This window comes from Podarcis muralis, chromosome 4 (genome assembly GCF_964188315.1).
Source record: "Podarcis muralis chromosome 4, rPodMur119.hap1.1, whole genome shotgun sequence".
Taxonomy (NCBI): Eukaryota; Metazoa; Chordata; class Lepidosauria; order Squamata; family Lacertidae; genus Podarcis; species Podarcis muralis.
Window position 1 is genome coordinate 21175679 of NC_135658.1, and position 20679 is coordinate 21196357.

A 20679-nucleotide genomic window follows, 5' to 3' on the forward strand; every position below is an offset into this window, starting at 1 on the left:
GCTTTCCTTTTAGGAATAATAGAGATGCCAAAAGAAAAAAAGGTTTTATTTATGTACACGACCACAGCTGCTCGAATGGTGTTTGCCCAGATATGGAAAGAAGAAACAAACCCAACGAAAGAAGACTGGCAACAGAAACTATTGGAATATGCAGAAATGGCAAAACTTATGAGAAGGTTAAGAATGACCGCTCCCCGCTTAAAACGGGGGGCGCCCTTTGCGTGGACATGTGCAGCCCCTAGATCTGGAGCGGCTCCAACAGCATAGGCTTGGCCTTGCCTTCCCTCAGGTGGGATACCTGGAGGTCTCCGCCTACCTCAGTCATTTGCCCAATCCCACCTGGGGGAAGCGTTGCCAAGGAGACCAGGCCAGGTAGGGGAGGGATTACCTGCCCACACAATAGAGGGAGGATCCTACCTGGGAATCCTCACTTGGCTCCAGAGCTTCTCCCACCCTACCCACCCTCAGTTAATGTCTTATTTTGCAGGTTAACTTTTCTTCACAGGTTTCACAGGTTAACTTTTCTTCACAGGTATGCGGGCGCTGCTACGTAAGGTCTCTGTTAAAGGGCCGGAAAGGAATTTCCCTGCATTGGCAGGTTTCGCCTTTCCCGTAGCAAAACGTCACAACTTTGGCGGTATCAGGCCTTGGATCCTTTAGTCCATCTTCCTCTTTGCGGCGGCGATACCAGGGTTCCCCATTAAAGGGGTTTCTGAAGAGAGGCTTTGGCCGTGCGCCGAAAGGTCATCATTGCTCTCCCCTGTGGTGGCGGCGTAACGGGGGCGGCTATCTCTGCTTGAACATATCTTCTCCAGAGCCGGCCCATCCACCCCACACACACTGGATAACCCTGATGCTCCCAAGGTCCCCGGCTGGGGACTGGGGAGGGAGAACGCCCAATGCCTGAGCCAAGGTCTACCCACATTTGAAATTTAATAAAGTTGTGGCCTATTTAATCCCATAGCACATTGTCTCGAGTCGTTATTCCGCATGACGGGGGGACCGCGGGGGATCTGGGGACTCCGCTTGTCCACGCAAATCAAGAAAAGAGACATTTTGATTTGGAATGGAAATGCATTATTGAAGAATTGAAAATCTGTTGTACACAACTAAAAACATTAGCAGGACTAATGCAAACATTCGCAGTAATTATTTGTTTTATAAAATTAAAAGAATAAATGATAAATAGGGTAAACTTGGAGGTGTGGTAGGAATAAGATATACAGTGGTGCCTCGCAAGATGAAATTAATTCGTTCTGCGAGTTTTGTCGTCTTGCGATTTTTTCGTCTTGCGAAGCACGGATTCGGAAAAGTTTTGGAAAAGCTTAAAAAATCACCAAAGTCTTCAAAAACCTCAAAAAAGGCTACCACACCGCGTGCTATGAGTTGCTCTTCAAAGTCAAGTCGCAACTGTATTAACGGTTTTAAGAAAAAGGAAACAAACTTGCAAGACGTTCGTTGCGAAGCAAGCCCATAGGGAAAATTGTCTTGCGAAGCAACTCAAAAAACCAAAAACCCTTTCGTCTTGCGAGTTTTTTGTCTTGCGAGGCATTCGTCTTGCGAGGTACCACTGTATTACATGGAACCGCAGAAGGGAGGGGAAGGAATTCAAGGTGGGAGGGGTTCTTTTTCTCTTCTTTTCTCTCTCTTTAGCTTGTAAAAGACAAAAACTGTCACGACTATGTCAATTGTAAAATGAAAAAACAGAAAATAAAATGTATAAACAAACAAACTGATGAAAAGAACTAAAGAAGAAGTCAAAGCCAGCACTTTGAATTGGGCACAGTTATACCAGAATTGGTTTTCTATGCTTGGACTGTTTTGCCCTGTTCAGGAGCCTGTCAAATTCTGCACCACCTGCAGTTTCCAAACTATCTTTGAAGGCAATCCCATATATCATCCATTGCAGTAATCTATCCTATCAGGGCATGGACAATGGAAGTTAGGCTATCCTTGGCCAGATAGGGAAGTAGCTGCACCACCAGCTGAAGCTGATGGAAGGCACTTTGCGACTGAAACAGCTTGGATATCCAGTTACACTGGCACCTGGTCCTTCAGAGGGCGGGTAACCCCATTCAAGGCAGGCCATGCATCAACCAGCCAAGGGAAGCACTTCAGCCTTATCTAGAATAAGCCTCAGTTGAATGACTGCAATCCAGCCCATGACTGAGGCAGGACTTTGGTCTAGCACGTCCAGTGCCACACCTGCAGATGTAGAGGAGAAGCAGAGCCGTGAATCATCAGCATATCACTGGTAACACACTCCAGAACTCTGGGTGATCCCACCCAGCAGTTGGGATGACCTTTTGAAATCAGGATGGTGTACAGTATATCCCAGCTCCCTTTTATTCAACTGACCGCCTAAATACAGATAAAGAATTGCAGTGGGCAACTCGAGAAAGCATTGGCGTTTACCACAGCCACATGGAATGTAGTGCTGTCCTGGATTTAGGCTAAATGTAAAATTGAAATGTAATTCTGACGAATTAGGATGCTTCCTGGCTGTTGCTGTTTTTGAGTGGGATTGGGAATATGGGAAGCTCTCTTACACTGAATCAGACCACTTACATCAATATTGACTACACTGAGTGGCAGTGGCTCTCCACGATTTCAGGCAGGGGTCTCTCCCAGCCCCACCTGCAGATGCCAGGGACTGAACCTGAGACTACTGGCACAAAAGGCATATGTTTTACCATGGTGCTACAACCCTCCTGCTCTCCGTCTTTCTGATCCTGACCATATGTTTAATTGGGGTTTTGGAGAGCATAATTAAGCATTAGGCTCATCCCCAAAGCGATTAGGGATCAGTTCAGTTCTTCACATTTCCATACAGTGGTACCTCGGGTTACATACGCTTCAGGTTACAGACTCCACTAACCCAGAAATAGTACCTCGGGTTAAGAACTTTGCTTCAGGATGAGGACAGAAATCCTGCAGTGGCAGCGCAGCAGCAGCAGGAGGCCCCATTAGCTAAAGTGGTGCTTCAGGTTAAGAACAGTTTGAGGTTAAGAATGGACCTCCGGAACGAATTAAGTACTTAACCCGAGGTACCACTGTATGTGATTTATTTATTATTTTGAAATCTCGTGAAAATTTGTCAGCATTTTAATGTGGGTCTCCTAATATACACATTTTTGCAAAGTGATTTCCCCAATAGAATGCATTTTTGCATGTTATTTTTACACACGCACACACACACACACACACGGAAAAGTGCAACATATTCAGAGAAGCGCAAATTTCAAAGGGTGGCTGTTTCAATTCACGTACTGCTTCAGAAAGTAAGGATTCAACAGATTCACGTTTAAATATGAACTGAATCAAGTATCTCTCCCAACCCTAGAAAGAAATAGCATAAGGGACTGGAAAGCACAAGAGGCCAGGCACTAGAGGGCTTTAAAGGGAAGGGTAGAATCCTGACAGTGGAAGTCCTGGAGTCTAGTCATGGAATTTCCAGCCTTCCTTCATGTGTCAGAAGTTCACTAAAAGCACAACACCCTGTCACTGTGCATTTGTTTAGATTTGGCAGAGGCGATCACCAGTCATTTACTCAAAAAGAAACCCCCCAGTTAATTTAGAGTGGCACTACATATACAGTATATTATGATGCAAACAAGAGTTTCTCAATCCTGTATTCCCCCTGTAAGGCACCTTTCATCAGCTTGGCGTCCTCCACATGTTTTGGGATGTAGATCCCACCATCCCTGGCTGTTGGTCACGATGGCGAGGGCTGATGGGAGTTGTAGTCCAAAACATTTGGAATGCACCATGGTGCAGAAGGCTGAAGTAAAGGAGCTCACCTTTACTTGGCTGGGTGGGATGTGCTTAAATCTTCCCCTCTCTGCTGACCACCCACTGTAAGGCCTGCCATTTCCCTGCAGGCAGTCTCTGAAATTGGATGCAAGGAAAACATGACTGAGCTGGAGGGTGGGTAGGGAAGGGGAAATAGGCAGGAGACAATCAGGGGCATACCTAGGGGTGGGCTAGGTTGCCCCCTGCCAAGGGTGCAGGCTCAGGGATGCACAAAAATCATGCCTCTCCACTCAGACTCAGGGGGTCTAGCAGCCTATCCACAGACGCCCTGGGCTGCTCCTTCACTGCCCTGGGTGGCTGAGCAAGGCGAACAGGCTCCTCGGAGGAGGAATCTGGTCACTACAGGGAACTAGGCAGAGGGCCTTCTCGGTAGTGGCGCCCGCCCTGTGGAACGCCCTCCCATCAGATGTCAAAGAGATAAACAACTACCTGAATTCAGAAGACATCTGAAGGCAGCCCTGTTCAGGAAAGTTTTTAATGTGTGGCATTTTAGTGTATTTTTCATCTTTGTTGGAAGCCACCCAGAGTGGCTGGGGAAACCCAGCCAGATGGGCAGGGTACAAATAATAAATTATTATTAATATTATCACTGGCATGGGCTGTTACAACAGCTCTTCGGGGGAACCTCCCCAGTTAACTGCCGACACTATTTTGAGTTTCTGGCCCATGGTCTCTTCCGGATTTGGAGGCACCAATACAGCTCCTTGCCAAGGAAGATTTGGAGGTGGGGCACCAACACATCTCCTTGCCAAGCATGCAAAGGTGCCTAGGTACACCTCTGGATACAGTTGAGAGGCATGAAGGAAACAGATCAGCCCTCCCACCGATTCTTCCTGACACTCATGCTCCTTGACAAAGCACTGTTTGTGTATATGCATGTGCAAAAAAGCATGTGTAGTTCAGGGGTAACCAACGTGGTGCTAGCCTGATGCTGTTGGACTCCAGCTCCCATCCTCCCTGCCCACTGGCTATCCTCCCTGGGGCTGATGGGACTTGGAGTCCAATAGCAGCTGGGGAGCACCATGTTGCCAGCCCCTGCTGTAGTTCGATCCTTATAATTCTGTGTCCAGGGCAGCTGTCTACCAGCTCCATTTGGTGCACAGGCTGGGACCCTACCTGCCTGCAGACTGTCTCGCCAGAGTGATGCATGCTCTGGTTATCTCCCGCTTGGACTACTGCAGGCATCCCCAACCTTCAGCCCTCCAGATGTTTTGGACTACAATTCCCATCATCCCTGACAACCGGTCCTGTTAGCTAGGGATCATGGGAGTTATAGGCCAAAACATCTGGAGGACCATAGGTTGGGGATGCCTGGACTACTGCAATGCACTCTGCATGGGGTTACCTGTGAAGGTGACCCAGAAACTACATTTGATTAAGAATGTGGCAGCTAGACTGGTGACTGAGAGTGGCCACCAATGCCATATAACACCAGTCCTCAAAGACCTACATTGGCTCCCAGTACGTTTCCGAGCACAATTCAAAGTGTTGGTGCTGACCTTGAAAGCCCTAAACAGCATCGGCCCAGTATACCTGAAGGAGCACCTCCACCCGCATCGTCCAACCCAGACACTGAGGTCCAGCACCGAGGGCCTTCTGGCAGTTCCCTCACTGCGAGAAGTGAAATTACAGGGAACCAGGCAGAGGGCCTTCTTGGTAGTGGCGCCCACCATATGGAACGCCCTCCCATCAGATATCAAAGAAATAAACAACTACCTGACTTTTAGGGAAGTTTTTAATGTTTGATGTTTTATCATGTTTTAATATTCTGTTAGGAGTTGCCCAGAGTAGATGGGGAAACCCAGCCAGATGAGCGTGGTATAAATAATAAATTGTTGTTGTTGCCTTGTTGATGCTGTTGCTCTGTATTCTTTGAATTCTCCACACTGGTGCAGAGTGGAGTGCTGCCTCCATTTATGTCTCCCTGCCAATTGAGAAACGGCATTCTGTGTCCAGTGAGCATGCTCAGCCCTCACTGAGACATTTTGCACCAATGATTAGGGGTGGGGTGTTGCTGGTTTTTCCCCTTTCCACTTCTGCAATCTCTGTTGCCAAGCAAATGCAGGCAACTGAGAACACATATTTGTGTAATAGTGAGCTGACCGTCGCATAGATTTCGTTTGGATTCACGTGGCTTTTGAAGAGCTGACTGAAGGGTACCGTATTTGAGAGACAACAGAAATGTTTTCGGTCTCTCTGTTCCTGCCATTTTCATGTAAGCAACATTCACAGAAGGTAGGCCTTCACCTCATGACCTCTGTTGTTACAGTGGACTTTAGCACTTAGTCAAAAGTTTGTTCCAAATAAACAAAACCAAATTATAGTTATTTTGCAGGGCACTTTTTCTATAGCTACCCACAACTTCTGTTACGTTCTGTTAAATATCAGTTGCTTGTTTTCCTGGAAGGTTGCACAGCATAACCAAGGACTTAACTCAAGTGCCTAAGCTGAATCAGCAAGATGGAAAAAGCAGGTTTTTCATTTCTGAATGTGATTCTAAGGCTTCATATGGACATTTCCCATGCTAAAATATTTGCTGTTGGGAATACATAGTATTCTCAGCCCCATTGTGCATACAAAGCATGCATTACAAAGTACCTACACTTGGCTAACAACAACAACAATAATTTCATTTCATTTCATTTCATGAAGCCACCTGGAAGTGATTTACAATATAATGACATATATTTTTGACATATATTCTTGCTTCGACAAGTCTCCCCAGATGCTTCAAAAGTTGAATTTTAATTTGTTTTAATATTTTAACTTATGTACATTTTGGTTGTGAATTTTTACTTATTTTACTGTGTTGTCTTTTGGAAACTGCTTTGAGGATTTAACAGTCAAGTGGTTTGTGAATTAAGTAACATAAACAGATATATAAAACACTTCCACATATTAAAAAACAGTTTAAACATTTGCATATAAAAAGAAGATGATGTGGATGAGGCGTTCTTTGAGGTAGCCTGGTTCCAAGCTTTCTAGGGCTTTGTACGCTGATACCAGCACCTTAAACTTCACCTTGTAGCTAACTGACAGACTTTTTGTCAGATAGTCATCAATGCCCAACCAGCCGTACGCTTCAAAACTGCTAATTAAAGAAATACTATAGTTAGGATGAATTTGCGATCAAGATTTGAACTATGAGCAACAGAAGTACAGTGGTACCTCAGGTTAAGTACTTAATTCGTTCCAGAGGTCCGTTCTTAACCTGAAACTGTTCTTAACCTGAAGCACCACTTTAGCTAATGGGGCCTCGATTTCTGTTCTCACCCTGAAGCAAAGTTCTTAACCTGAGGTACTATTTCTGGGTTAGCGGAGTCTGTAACCTGAAGCGTATGTAACCTGAAGCGTATGTAACCCAAGGTACCACTGTAACTAGATGATAGAACTGTGGTTATGATTTAACAAAGAGTATTTTACAGGGTGCAGCAGAAGAGGAGAGACAACAACTCCATGGAAAATGGGGTGGGGTGGGGTCAACACAAAATAAAGGAAAAAATGAAATTGTGTATTGGATTGTATAAAAACATAGAAATTTCATAAAATGCAGTTGGAAAAGCTGTACACTTCAAAACTTTGTGTTGTTTTATGTTTGTGCATATGCTATTCAGGAACGTGTTCTTTTCTAATCCTCTTTCTCTTAAATGGATTCACCAGTCCCTTTGCACCACCCATGGAAATCTTAAACCTTCCAATCACCACCCGATGAAAAGGAAGACTCAGTCATCAGGCGGCTTCTCGCCAGTCATCGTGACCAGACACATTCATCAGGACACATGCAGAGCTCCAAAATAAACACAATGGGAGAGAACCATTCGAAATGGAAAACTAGTGCAAGCAGACAGATTTAGTGTTCTGCTCTCCAGCAGCAGCTAGTGGAGCAGAGTGGGGTGGAATTGCATTGCTCACCTGGCTTCCCAACACAGAGGCTGCTGCCAGTAACCAAGAGGAACATGGAAACGGGACAGGGAGGTTGACGCAGTGCGGGTGCAGCAGCAGAGCCAGTCAAACACCATGGCAGCTCATTGCTGTTTTAAGTTCTGATCTAAAGAGAGGGAGAAACTGAGATATACATGTTTTTATAAAGAGAAATAAATGATAAATGTGTGTTTTTACTAAGGGGACCAGCTGACTTGGAAGTCACATCTCTTCTAAGCTCATTACAGCTCTTCAGCCATCTCAGCTCATGACCATTGGGTGGTCAATTATCAGGGATGCTGCAGCCATGGGTTTGCTACATCAGCAGAGGATGGACTTGATGATATTTGAGGTCCCTTCCAACTCTCTGGTTCTATGATGTTTCCAGTGCCCCCTGCTATAACCCTGGTGAACCATACATAAGGTTCTTCCAGCAACTCACTAGTGGAGAGCAGCCCTCCCTTAGTGGTCAATAAATGGTCATTCCAAGTTCCCCACAGGCTCTCCTTCTGCGTTCTCCTCCTTCTCCTTCTCCACCATACTTCACTGACAAGCCTTACGTGGCACGTGCTTTGTTACATTTTTGATCCGCAGACAGTTTCTTTTTAAAAAAAATATTTAAAATTAAAAATTAAAAAATAATAATTTTAAAGTCCCCCCCAAGACTTCCCTCAGCTCCTCTCTCTGATTTCTCATGTTGTTCTCTGCATACTGTAAAATTGTATATATCCTTTTATTATCTATCTACTACATTGTTGTTGTTGTTTAGTCATTTAGTCGTGTCCGACTCTTCATGACCCCATGGACCAGAGCACGCCAGGCTACATTAACCCTCAATAACCCTCTACTACATTAACCCTCAATAAATTTGTGTATGTTTATTCAAAACCTGCCAAGGAGTCCAGTTCATTCTGTTGTCTTCTTAAGTAATTTGTAAAAAGTTCCCATTCTTCTCTGAAGTCACAGTTGTCCTTATCTCGCAATTTGTATGTCAATTTCGCCAGTTCTGCATAGTTCATCAATTTCTCTCGCCACTGTTCTTTTGTCGAGGTTTCCTCATTCTTCCATCCTTGTGCTATCAAGACTCTTGCCGCTGCTGTAACATACATAAATAAATTCTTTATTTTCTCTGGCAGGTCTTGTCCTACAGATGGTTTCAATGCCCTGCAGAAATCTGGAGGAATAGGTTGCTGAAGTGACTCATTTGTACTTTGATGGTATCAAACATCATGTGCTGGGGAAATATTTGCATCTTTGGTTCAAGCGAAGCATCACACTGTTTATACCAGGCCTGGGGGTGGGAGCTTCCTGCTTATTCTTCCGAGTGGGGCTCTGAGATTCTGCCCTAAAGTCTTGTCTGAACAGCACCTCTGAGCAAAAAAGAGACACAAAGCTTCAGAGAAGCTGTATTCCCAGCAAGTGAGGTGGGATGGGAAAGCTTTTTGACCAAATGCTCCCTTTCTCAATACTGGCGCCACTGAAACAAATGAATGCTTGGTGCACTCCTAATGGTTTGTCCTGCCTGAGAAGGCAGCCTATGGTTATTTATTGAAAGGAAGCTAGATGTTTTTTATAGGCTCTGCCTGTTGCTTTCAGAGGGGATGCTTCATACTCTGGTTTCTGAACAACAAAATCAGGACGCGTTTACGAGGTGTTCATACCAAACAGATTCAGTTGTTTGGGTGGTCAGCTTTTCCTGATATGATGGTAAAAGAGTGGAGAAATTTCTGGCTGTTCAGTTTCAAGACGGTCGGCTGCTTAACACCTCACCTACGCTTAAGCAACTGTATTTGCTCCCAGTGTATTTCTGAATTGACTTGAAACCTTTAAAGTTCTACACGATTTAGAGCCCAGATACCTGATGGGCCATCTGCTCCCATATCAGTCAATCCCTCAGGCTCTGGCCTACCCAATATGTGGGCCTGACATCCCTTGAAGCACAATCCACGTTACGCTTGCAATCACAGTAGATGTCAAACCTCGGAAGACCTTGGTCAGTATTAGGAATTGGGGATTAATTCACATTTAAAGTCAAATCCATCAATATTGCACTTTCTGAAACATTATGAGGACAGCTATTCTTCTAAATTTGCACTTATCCGAATTTTGTATCGCAGTTCTCTGACAAATCAATGTTTACAAAAATGGATATATTGGGGGGGGGGTGTTCATAAAAATGAATATACTAGTGAAAATAATGTGTGAAAATAATGATATTAGGATAAATTGCTTGCAAGCATGTGCACGTCAGTCAAAACTGCACACAAAAATGTGTTTATGAGGAGAAATTTTCACCAAAACACTGAATAGTTTCCATGAGGATTTTTAAAAAGAGAATTTTCAGATCGCTACAGAGATGTGGAGAACCAGCTTTATGATGGAAACATGAGGAAGTGAGAGAACCGAAACTGACAAGCGCTTCTGTTGCTGGCCTGCATTAAGTTGTTTAAAAGCAAACAAACCACAAAACCTCATAATCACCAGTATTGTAAGAAATGGCACATTCCAAGATACCCATTTTCAAATGCCGGCTTAATACTTATTCCTTTGCTAGATGTACTTGAAAAGAGGAAATAAGCAGACTTTAGCGTTTTTAGAAAGCCAATTACCAAAAATAAGTTTTTTCCTAATTTTTTATTAACAGGTCATCTTAGGGAGGTTGCAGACAGAATTCTATTAAGTAGAAATATTGTACTGAAAGAAGGAGCTTGTGATGGAATGAGCTTCTTCACGTACCTGCAAGTTTCTTAAATGCCACACTTAGCCATGAGGTTGACTGGGTAATATTAGGGCCAGTCACAGTCTTGTGGCTGAACCCATCTCACAGGGTTGTTGTGCGGTTAAAACTGGGTGTGCGAGAACCAGGTATGGCACTTTGAGCTCCTGTCTTGCTTTGGAGCTTCATTTGAACTGCCCAAGGCCTTGAGAGGGGAAAAGGAAGATTGACAGAATGCAGTGTGGTCCAAATGCTAGGAATGTGAGATTAAAAAGGCTCATCATCATTTGCTTATCTCCAGGCCATGCTCACTTCAGCTGGCACACTGTCCTAATCAGATTGCATGTAACAGCAAGCATGGCTTCCTGTTATTTAATAACCTGGCGTGTTATTACTTAGGTACATATAGACTGGGGTATTATGCATAGCTGTCAACTTACAGATAAAATACATATTTTGTTGCGTGCAAATGGCTTTAGATACCTATTAGGTCCATAAATTAAGTAAAGGTACCCCTGCCCGTACGGGCCAGTCGTGACCGATTCTGGGGTTGTGCGCTCATCTCGCTCTAGAGGCCCGGAGCCGGCACTGTCCAAAGACACTTCCGGGTCATGTGGCCAGCGTGACGAAGCCGTAAATGCCGTTTACCTTCCTGCTAGGTAAGCGGTCCCTATTTATCTACTTGCACTTAGGGGTGCTTTCGAACTGCTAGGTGGGCAGGAGCTGGGACTGAACGGCGGGAGCTCACCCCGCTGCGGGGATTCCAACCGCCGACCTTACAATCAGCAAGTCCTAGGCACTGAGGTTTTACCCACAGCGCCACCCACGTCCCTAAATTACCATATAGTATATATTCAACACCGCCCGCCAACCTAGCAGTTCAAAAGCACCCCCGGGTGCAAGTAGATAAATAGGAAACGCTTGCACCCGGGTGCAAGCTTACTGGCAGGAAGGTAAACGGCGTTCCGTGTGCTGCGCTGGCTCGCCAGATGCAGCTTTGTCACGCTGGCCACGTGACCCGGAAGTGTCTCCGGACAGCGCTGGCCCCCAGCCTCTTAAGTGAGATGGGCGCACAACCCCAGAGTCTGTCAAGACTGGCCCGTACGGGCAGGGGTACCTTTACCTTTACCTTTTTATATATTCAACACACAAAAACAGCAACAATTTGTTGCTGACAAAGGACAGCTGGACATAGAAAGGGCCCCATTACATTCAGTAGCTTATTTAAGGGACATCATCAATAAGGGACATGGCACTGGGATAAGGGACTGTCCCACCAAATAAGGGACGCTTGACAGTTATGGTATTATGTACGTCGCAGAGCAGAACTTTTGTCGTATTGCTAGGAAACACAGACACAGCGACAAGGTTTTAACAGCTTCTTTTACTTAAGATGGGCAGCCATGACAGGTCTCAAACAGAAGCGAGCAAGGAAGGGGAAACAATAAGTGTTGGAAACGTAAAGAGAAAGAAGGTTCTTTTTATCATATGTTGTGGTCTTGTGGTAAGGTTAAGGCTTACTGGGAAATGATATACAATGAAATTAAAAAGATGTTTAAAATAAAGTTTGTAAAAAAACCACACCCAGAAGCCTTTCTCTTGGGAATTATAGGGACAGAACTATCTAAACTGCATAGAAACTTATTCATGTATGCAACTACAGTGGCAAGAATGTTACTCGCCCAAAATGGAAAGAAGAAGTCCCAGCAAAGGAAGAATGGATACAAACACTTATGGAATATGCAGAAACGGCAGAACTTACCAGAAGAATAAGAAATCAAGATAGCAAACTTTTTATAAAAGAATGGAAATGATTTATTGAATATTTGCAGATCAATTGTAAACAGATAGAAACACTGGCAGGATTATTGTAATAACCTGCAGTTATATAAGTTAAGTGAATTTGGATATGCAGGAGATCTTAAAAATAAATTTAAGGAACCGCAGAAAGAGGGGGAAGGAAGTCAAGTTTTAAAATGTCAAAATGATTGTAAATTCAGTGAAATATATATATCTGAAAAGTATAAATAATATTTTTTTAAAAATAAAAAAGGAAGGGGAAACAAAAAACGTGGCTCACAACTTGAGAAAGCTACCCAGCCTCCAGATATATTAACCCCTCTGTGGCTTTTTGTTCTCAAGACAGTGTATATTGATTAAAGATGGTTTCTTATTCCACCAGGGTGATTTGGGCTGGAACAGGTTCCCCACCCCTGGAGCCGGACTTCCTGGGAAGCACTCCGTTGAGTGATGGTGGTCTGGAGGCTGCGCACTGGAATTTCTCCACAGGCAACTACATGTATGTTTCAGGAAAGGGACCCTCTGCAGCCACGGCAGTCGCTGTGATTCTCCATAATAATAATAATAATAATAATAATAATAATAATAATAATAATAATAATTTATTATTTATACCCCGCCCATCTGGCTGGGCCTCCCCAGCCACTCTGGGCGGCTTCCATAAAACCCAAAAATACAGTAAAATCACATGTTTAAAACTTCCCTGAACAGGGCTGCCTTAAGATGTCTTCTGAATGTTAGGTAGTTGTTTATCGCTTTGACATCTGCTGGAAGGGCGTTCCACAGGGTGGGCGCCACTACCGAGAAGGCCCTCTGCCTGGTTCCCTGTAGCTTTGCTTCTCGCAATGAGGGAACCGCCAGAAGGCCCTCGGCGCTGGACCTCAGCGTCCGGGCAGAATGATGGGGGTGGAGACGCTCCTTCAGGTATACTGGACCGAGGCCGTTTAGGGCTTTAAAGGTCAGCACCAACACTTTGAATTGTGCTCGGAAACGTACTGGGAGCCAATGCAGGTCTTTCAAGACCGGTGTTATATGGTCTCGGCGGCCGCCCCCAGTCACCAGTCTAGCTGCCGCATTCTGGATTAATTGTAGTTTCCGAGTCACCTTCAAAGGTAGCCCCACGTAGAGTGCATTGCAGTAGTCCAAGCGGGAGATAACCAGAGCATGCACCACTCTGGCGAGACAGTCCACAGGCAGATAGGGTCTCAGCCTACGTACCAGATGGAGCTGGTAAGCAGCTGCCCTGGACACAGATTTGACCTGTGCCTCCATGGACAGCTGTGAGTCCAAAATGACTCCCAGGCTGCGCACCTGGTCCTTCAGGGGCACAGTTACCCCATTCAGGACCAGGGAATCCTCCACACCTGCCCGCCTCCTGTCCCCCAAAAACAGTACTTCTGTCTTGTCAGGATTCAATCTCAATCTGTTAGCCGCCATCCATCCTCCAGCGGTTTGACTTCAACCCTGGAGGCACACTCCATTGTCTCTCAAGACAGATGGATGCCAACAACATGATTCAATATGGCGAAACACAATGGGAGATTTGTCTGCCTTCAGATGATTCCTGTTTGTGGTAAATTTGTCCCTATGTCATTACCGCTCGATACATATCCTCATAAGCTCTGGAGAGAAAGACGAAACTGTGGTCAAGAAAGGAAATTTTCGTTTTGTTGTGAGAATGACCCTAGAAGGAAACTAGCTGTCGATGACAACATTCTTTCCTCAAAGTCTCAGGAACAGATTGCAGCACATCACAATGCCGTGTCCTCATGTGCCCATGAGAGGAAGAATAACTGATTTCCTCAAAGGCTCAAAAACGGCTTACAAGGTATCAGTCCCCCCACAACCTACTATCTTGTATACTGAGAAAGAGGGAAACTGTGGTTACAAAAAGGAAATTTTTACTAAGTGTGTGTTTTGATGATTTATGAAAGGAGATTTCATGACAAAATCCCTTCCTCATAAACCGAGCAAGTCGCTGCGTAATATTATCAATCTGTTGCCATGTGCAGTCTTAATATGGCCATAACTCTTGATATGACAAGGACAATGTGTTTATTTTTCTCACCCGTAGCTCCTGCTATGGGTACTTTAAGGACACTGCTAACATTTCAGAAGATGCTGGGTACCTGTATTTGTAATACACCCTAGGCCAGGCATGTCCAAAAGGTAGATGGTGATTTACTAGTAGATCAGAGGGTGATCCTGGTAGATCCTGTTAGATCTTTGGCCCCTTAGTGATCTCCTCCCCCATCCCCCCAAAAAGGGGGAAAATAACAACTGTGGCTTCCTTAAAAAAGCTCAACAACTTTGCCTTTCCCCCCAAAGTTCAAGAATTTTGGCTTCCTAAAAAAAACCTAAACCACATTGGTCCACCCAGCGACAATTGGTAGGTCACTGTAAGTAGATTGCTGTCTATTGGGAGTTGGGTGTCCCTGCCCTAGGCTACTGGTCTTGAGACATATCCAGTGCTGCTGCTCTGCTGGTACAAAGGACTTTCATGCACACAATGGGAGTTCCTCTCCCCTCCTCTCCCCTCCAGCTTCAGAGGGTGAGGGTTCAGGGGGAGAAAAGGAAATAGAAGTCGCATTGTGCCAGCTTTGGCTACAACCATATGTTCAGTGAGTTTGGAGGTAAAAAAACACACGAGATGCTGGTACTCATACATTGGCAAAAGTGGCAGCACAAAATGGCTCCCATAGACCGAAAAATAAGAAGTGGTAGTTCTCTATACCAGTGAGTACTGTCACACAAAAAGGCCTCTATCAATGAAATTTAACACCTTATAAATCGAATTTAATATATGTTAGGATCGGATAAATACTGGAGATGTGGATTACCTTTGAGCAGATTACCTTTGAGAATTGTTCTCAGGTAGAAATATTCTGGAAATCTGTTTAGGCTAATATTTCCAATATGTTAGGATGTCATATACGTATGGGACCTAGAATATTTCTACTTGGTTATTTAAAATACATTACTCTGAGAAATGGCCAAGCAATCGTGTTTAACCTTACAACTGCTGCAAAGATTGTAATAGCTAAAAATGGTTGCGCAGGTGAGCATATCTCCTGCTATAGCTGAATGGATTGAGAAAATTTGGTCCATAGTAATTATGATTCAGCTAATTTATTGCAAAATAATTCATATAAATCAGCCTAATAGGTTTATAGGAAAATAGGCATTTTTTTTGTAATATTTTGGAACAACAAGTTCAAAGATAATGTCCAAGTTTAAGCTGCTTTCAACCTGCTTTAATAGTATTTATTTATGTTCTTTATCTTTGGTTTATTAATAAAATAAAATGCATTTGTTTACTTTTAAAGCATAGCCTATGTTCTTCCTTAGGCGAACAGGCAGATTTTGTGCAGGACTCCACCCACTGAATCATCAGCATACAACATAGGACTCTGCTTCTGTCTCCAGAACTCCTCTAAGGTTGTTGTAAAGCAAGCCACTGTCAGTTGAGACAGGATAAAGTTGCATAAGATCCAAGTCCCATTCAGCAGTGGAGCTGGTAGAGGGAAATCAAGCCTTTATAACAGTGTTCTGTGCTGGGTTGCCAGGGCACATGGCCAAGTTGAATGGGCATAGGCTCCAGCCTAAGTCCCTCCACTCTTGTTTCACCATACTGCACCACTGCCACGTCCCTGGTTTGGGATTTACAGTAGCCTTGGCTCAGCCAGTTTTGCCTGAGCCCCAGGTGAACCAGGATTAGCAAATTATGGTGTGTTATCTTCGGCTGAGGGACACGGGTGGCGCTATGGGTTAAACCACAGAGCCTGGGACTTGCCGATCGGAAGGTCAGTGGTTCGAATCCCCGCGACGGTGTGAGCTCCCATTGCTCGGTCCCTGCTCCTGCCAACCTAGCAGTTCGAAAGCACATCAAAGTACAAGTAGATAAATAGGTACCGCTCCGGCAGGAAAGTAAACAGCATTTCCGTGCGCTGCTCTGGTTCGCCAGAAGCGGCTTAGTCATGCTGGCCACATGACCCGGAAGCTGTACGCTGGCTCCCTCGGCCAATAAAGCGAGATAAGCACCGCAACCCCAGAGTCGGTCACGACTGGACCTAATGGTCAGGGGTCCTATCTTCGGCTGAGCCAGGGACAGAGACGTAATACTACGAGAGAAATCTGCTGCATCCTAAGCTACTCATCTCAGCAGATCTTGCCATAGGATTGCCCTTTACGCCCCAAATTCAGGAGTCGCTCAGGTACAAGAATGGAGGAGAGGTTTTATGGAGGAAAAAGTTATTGATGGCTATTGTCCGCTATGGCTATTCTCTTGGAGGCAGCAATGCTTCTGAATACCAGTTGCTGGGAAACACAGAAGGGCAAAGTGCTCTTGTGCCCAAATCCTGTTTGCTGGTTTCCATAGGGCAACTGTTCAGCCACTGTGTGAACAGGATGCTGGACCAGATGGGCCACTGACCTGATTCAGTAGTTTCTTCTTATGTTCAATTTTAAAACTTGGCAAACCAATGTTTACCTTGCAGATGGATTAAGCTCAGTCTGCCTTGCTGCGTAACTTTATGACCACTGCTCCATAGCAATTGTTGTTATACAATTCCATTCACCATAAAGATGGCTTTTTGAAGCATTTCTTTATAATAATAATAATAATAATAATAATAATAATAATAATAATAATAATAATTTTTTATTTATATCCCGCCCTCCCCAGCCGAAGCTGGGCTCAGGGCGGCTAACAACAATCAAAGTAATCCAGCATTCTAAAAACATTCATTATAAAAATAATTAAAATCAAATTAATGGCAACCATTAAGCAACATTCTGTGCAGATTGCCAGAGGAGGGGGTCAGGCTGTGCCCTGATCAAAGGCCTGGTGGAACAGCTCTGTCTTGAAGGCCCTGCGAAAAGATGTCAGGTCCTGCAGGGCCCTAGTCTCTTGTGACAGAGCGTTCCACCAGATTGGAGCCGCAGCCGAGAAATCCCTGGCTCTAGTTGAGGCCAGCCTAACCTCTCTGTGGCCTGGGATCTTCAGGATGTTTTTATTTGCAGACCGTAAATTTCTCTGTGGGAGAATTCTCTGTGTGGGAATTCCATGAAACAGTGGGTATACCCAGAATCACTGTTCACTACGTCTGTTTGCGAACCACTTCGGCAGCGTTTGACGTCATAAAACAAAGCTTTATGGCTTGTGTCCTCCAGATAAGAATCTGACCCATTGCTTCTTTCAGAAATTTGCATAGCCCACAAAGACTTTCAGAGACCTATAAGATTTATGTTTATTTGGTTCTATGTTTTCAATAGAATCCATCAAGAGTGCATATTCTGTGACTTTCAGCGATTTAGAAGAATTTATTTGGTTTTGCAGAGAGTGCATATTTCATATTGTTCAATGTTCTGTATAGATTATATAAAGAATTTATATTGACATCGCATTGTTGCACTTGGTCATCATGTTGCCTTTGGATATTACCAATTTTAAAACTTGGCAAACCAATGTTTACCATGCAGATGAATTAAGCTCAATCTGCCTTGCTGCGATTGCAGCGACTTAACTCCAAATGTACAAACCTGAACCATTATGTTGCCCGTAGACAATCAAACTCTGTACATAAAACTATAAGGTAATTTTTAATAACATACAGATAAAATCAGCAGGCTTTGAAAACCAGGATGCATGACTAAGGCTGCGAACCAGTCCCCAGCCAGGGACTGGTGGAGTTTAACCAAGTGACTGAGCCATGACTGTATCCGCAGCCTTGCCGCTCATTCCGGCTGAGGCAGAAGGCAGGAGCTGGCAAATTATTGTGCCTGCCTAGGGCTGGCTGATTCCCCTCCTCTGTCCTGGGATGGCAGGATTGGGGACTTTTCATGGGCTGCCGCTAACAAGGATCCTATCCACCTGCATGTTTGGCAGGTGGAGCTGTGAATTCTGTGCTGCACCAACGGAGGCCAGTAAAGGAGAAATGGTTTGTCTGGAAAGACCTTCTGAAGTAAAGAAAGATTTTAGCAGACATCTGCCTGCCTGCCCTTGTTGTGGTTGTTCATGGTGTGGCTGTTGTTCCAGCACATCTTCCGGTTGCAAGTTAAATAAGAAGTGGAAAGTGACACCTAGTGTTGGCTTGGAAGGTTTCCCTTTACTATCAACCATCTATAGGAAGTTTATTTAATGCTCCCCTGCACTCCAGGAGCCACAAACGAAGACCCACTGTTGTGTACAAGATTAAATCGCTCAACCCCAATTAGTACAAGGCACGCCTCACAAATAGATGCACTAGGCAGTAAATTGGGGGGTGAGGAAAGGAAGGGGTGGGGGACCCCTAAGGAAGGGAGGAGGCACTGAAATATGCAGGAAAACACTGCTTTTTAAAATCCTCATCTCCTACAATACCTGCAAAACATGTTTGGTGTTGGATTGTGGGGTGTGTGTGCATGTGTGCTGCCCTCAGATTGCTGGAAAATGTGAGAGGAGGGAATACAGTGGTACCTCAGGTTACATACGCTTCAGGTTACAGACTCCGCTAACCCAGAAATAGTACCTCGGGTTAAGAATTTGCTTCAGGATGAGGACAGAAATCGAGGCCCCATTAGCTAAAGTGGTGCTTCAGGTTAAGAACAGTTTCAGGTTAAGAAGAGAGTTTGGATTTGATATCCCACTTTATCACTACCTGAAGGAGTCTCAAAGCGGCTAACATTCTCCTTTCCCTTCCTCCCCCACAACAAACACTCTGTGAGGTGAGTGGGGCTGAGAGACTTCAGAGAAGTGTGACTGGCCTAAGGTCACCCAGCAGCTGCATGTGGAGGAGCGGAAACGCGAACCCAGTTCACCAGATTACGAGTCTATCGCTCTTAACCACTACACTACACTGGCTCTCTAAGAACAGACCTCTAGAACGAATTAAGTTCTTAATCCGAGGTACCACTGTACTGGCATTAGCTCAGTGGTAGAGCATCTGCTTTGCATGCAGAGCGTCACAGGTTCAGTACCCCAAATCTCAACGCAGGATTAGGCATGCTCCTCTCTGAACCCTGGAGAGCCCTTGGCAGGTTAGGTAATACTGACCTGGATGGACTGAGTATGAGGCAGCTTTCTATGCTCCTGACAGAGAGATGGGGAGCCCTCACCCAGCCTCTGACACTTTTGCCAGCCCCACCCTGAATTGTCTGGCAAGCTCCCTCCCCCACCCACCCAAAGCATACACACAACTTAAGGTGCAGAGAGCAATGGCGGACTCGGTGGCTTTGGTAGTTTAGTCAGGTGCAAAGGAAGCAGGAGTAACTGAGCTTTCTGTACTTGTGTGTTAGGAGTAGAACAGGCAGCTCTTGAAATCCTACAGCCTGGGAACCTATTGAGCAAGGAGGCCAGAGGGTGGAGCCCAGAACAAGCCAGAAGCAAAGGCTTTTGGTCCTGTTTTCGGGCGCCTACAAGAAAAACCAAACATTTTGAGTGTGTGTGATGGAGCCCAGTGCAAAATTAATAGCTGGGAGGTGAGATCCAACCTTGCCCCTTGCTTTTCTGGTATCTCCCCCATCCCAAGCAAAAATGTCTGGACAGTCATGGTTATGGGGAGGGCATGAGTGCTAACTGTGTGGTATAGAGGTTAAAGTGTCAGACTATGAACTGGGAGACCAGGGTTCAGCCACAAAGCTCACAGAGCAACCTTGGGCCAGACACATCCTCTTAGAGCAGGCATGGCCAAACTTGGCCCTCCAGCTGTTTTGGGACTACAGTTCCCATCATCCCTGACCATTGGTCCTGTTAGCTAGGGAGGATGGGAGTTGTAGTCCCAAAACAGCCGGAGGGACAAGTTTGGCCATGCCTGTCTTAGAGTACGGTAACCTACCTCATAGAGTTTTTGTGAGGCTAAAATAGGGAGGGGGAGAATCATGGACACCTTCTTGAGCTCCTTGGAGGTCGTGTAGGATATAAATGTAGAAATGAATGAATGGAATTAAAACATGACTCCTTTGAACAGTCTAGGCCCTTTGGGTGGCATGAATGGAATGTCTGCAAGTGTACTTCAAACCAGGAGCTCAAAACTGAGAAACATTTGCAGAAATGTGGGGCCCTTTTTGTATTATGTGGCCAGTCTGAGAGGTGCAATACAACCTCCACTTCTACAGAGATCTTTTGGATTAGATTTATTACTGAGACACCTCTGGATAAGCAGCCCCTTATGGTCGTTGCGAAGGGGATAGATTTTGTGTGTTTGCGACTTTTCTCTTTTAACATGTTGTGAATTGACGAGCACTGTATAGCTATTGTTGTGCTTACACTAAAGTTCTTCTTAGAATTGTATATGGTATGATGCTGTGATGTTATGGATTTATAAAAAATGATTTTTTAAAGAAAAAGAAAAAGAAAATTGAGAAATGAAGACTGTGCATTGGAACAAAGAAATGGGCATCATTAGTTGCTGAGATTCCGAGGAAGGTATTTGCTTATGAAAAGCTATATT